At 42.4% G+C, this 2,500-nt stretch overlaps 1 protein-coding gene across 1 annotated transcript in view; it reads right to left on the bottom strand.

Annotated features, from left to right (window-relative positions):
- LOC123510059 (univin-like) overlaps window positions 1–2,500 on the bottom strand; it is a 38,099-nt gene that overhangs the window by 13,363 nt on the left and 22,236 nt on the right. The gene's annotated exons all lie outside the window — the stretch shown is intronic.

The following is a 2,500-nucleotide window of genomic DNA, read 5'->3' as shown; positions in this document are numbered from 1 at the left end:
AAGGATATAAACGTTTCCAGGACAAAGATAAACGTTGGAGTGCGAGGATGTTTTGGTGCAGTGAAGTGTTATGGTGCAGTGAAGTGTGAGGATGTTTTGGTGCAGTGAAGTGTGAGGATGTCTTGGTGCAGTGAAGTGTGAGGATGTTTTGGTGCAGTGAAGTGTGAGGGTGCAGTGAAGTGTGAGGATGTTTTGGTGCAGTGAAGTGTTATAGTGCAGTGAAGTGTGAGAATGTTTTGGTGCAGTGAAGTGTGGGGATGTTTTGGTGCAGTGTGTGTTTTGGTGCAGTGAAGTGTGAGGATGTTTTGGTGCAGTGAAGTGTTATGGTGCAGTGAAGTGTGAGGATGTTTTGGTGCAGTGAAGTGTTATAGTGCAGTGAAGTGTGAGGATGTTTTGGTGCAGTGAAGTGTGGGGATGTTTTGGTGCAGTGAAGTGTGGGGATGTTTTGGTGCAGTGAAGTGTGAGGATGTTTTGGTGCAGTGAAGTGTGAGGGTGCAGTGAAGTGTGGGGATGTTTTGGTGCAGTGAAGTGTTATGGTGCAGTGAAGTGTGAGGATGTTTTGGTGCAGTGAAGTGTTATAGTGCACTGAAGTGTGAGGATGTTTTGGTGCAGTGAAGTGTGAGGATGTCTTGGTGCAGTGAAGTGTGAGGATGTCTTGGTGCAGTGAAGTGTGAGAATGTTTTGGTGCAGTGAAGTGTGGGGATGTTTTGGTGCAGTGAAGTGTTTTGGTGCAGTGAAGTGTGGCGATGTTTTGGTGCAGTGAAGTGTGAGAATGTTTTGGTGCAGTGAAGTGTGGGGATGTTTTGGTGCAGTGAAGTGTTATGGTGCAGTGAAGTGTGAGGATGTGCAGTGAAGTGAAGTGTTATGGTGCAGTGAAGTGTGAGGATGTTTTGGTGCAGTGAAGTGTTATGGTGCAGTGAAGTGTGAGGATGTTTTGGTGCAGTGAAGTGTTATAGTGCAGTGAAGTGTGAGTGTTATGGTGCAGTGAAGTGTGAGGATGTTTTGGTGCAGTGAAGTGTGAGGATGTTTTGGTGCAGTGAAGTGTTATGGTGCAGTGAAGTGTGAAGTGGGGATGGTGCAGTGAAGTGTGGGATGTTTTGGTGCAGTGAAGTGTTATGGTGCAGTGAAGTGTGGGGATGTTTTGGTGCAGTGAAGTGTTATGGTGCAGTGAAGTGTGGGGATGTTTTGGTGCAGTGAAGTGTTATGGTGCAGTGAAGTGTGAGGACGCTTTAGTGCAGTGAAGTGTGAGGACGCTTTAGTGCAGTGAAGTGTGAGGACGCTTTAGTGCAGTGGTGCCTAACGTTTCTATCATGCAAACTCAATCATCCACTTTAAAGCACTGTTATTTGCTAATCTCTCCTTATTTACTAATCACTAGGACACCTCTTCACTTCTACAGCCACCTCTATTCTTTAAACTGCCTCAAAATCTCAAACTCTATTCTTTTAATGCCTAGTTTCTTCTACATGGCCTGGTACTGTCTTATTGTTTGGTGTGGCAGTGATAGGGTTGAGACATGGCATCTTTGTTTGTCTGTCTGTCTGTTTGTGTACCTCTTTTTTTTCTGCCTTTCTGCCTCTGTTTTTTTTTTCTTTCTATCTCTCCTTCTCTGTCTCAATCCCCTATTCATTTATTTCCGGTCCTGTTTATTGCGTTTATGTCTTTAAGCTGGCTAAAATCACAAACTATTCTTTTCAATGTCTAGTTTCTTGTGCATGGCTGATTTAGATTATCTGGATTATATTTGGTACTGTTTTATTGTTTGGTGTCACAGGGAAAGGGTTAAGACATGACCACAACCCCACTATTGTCTACTCTAAAGTGTCTCCCGGGTCTCAGTGTGAATGGTGCCCCAGGGAGTGCGTGGTTGTCAGATCTTGAGGCAAACCGTGAGCTGTCCTTGTCATAAGTGAAGTGATCAATAGAAGACAAGTTTACAAGTCGTGGGATTTATATATTTAGTCCCTTTTCATTTTGGCTTGTTTTAATCTGTTCCTTTTTTTTTTTTTTGGTCTATTTATCTATTTTTTCGTTTGTATTGTTTTATTTTCAAGTTGTTTTTGCTTTGTTTTGTTTTGTGTACAAGTGGGTGGTTTAATATTACGTTATCCATAAACTGCAATGTGTTTATGTCTAAGCTAGCTAAAAATCGCAAACTCTCTAAAAATCGCAAACTCTCTTCTTATTGATGTCTAGTTACTTGTACATGGCTGATTCAGATTATTTGGATGATTTGTGGTACTATTTTATTGTTTGGTGCCACTATAGTGTGTCTACTCTAAGGTGTCTCCTGCGTCTGTGTGAATGGTGTCCAGGGAGTGCGTGGTTGTCAGATCTTGAGGTAAACCGTGAGCTGTCCTTGTAGTAAGTGCATTGATCAACAGAAGACAAGTATTATTCACATCAGATCAATAAGCTACAATATGTTTGAAATCCTGGAGCCATTTCAGAGTAGACAGACTATGGTTTCACTGCACACGTGTCATTATATATACGTTGG

The sequence above is a fragment of the Portunus trituberculatus genome, chromosome 3, assembly GCF_017591435.1.
Source record: "Portunus trituberculatus isolate SZX2019 chromosome 3, ASM1759143v1, whole genome shotgun sequence".
NCBI classification, from domain to species: Eukaryota; Metazoa; Arthropoda; class Malacostraca; order Decapoda; family Portunidae; genus Portunus; species Portunus trituberculatus.
The sequence above is the reverse complement of the archived record's forward strand: the minus strand, read 5'-3'. Positions and strand labels throughout refer to the sequence as shown.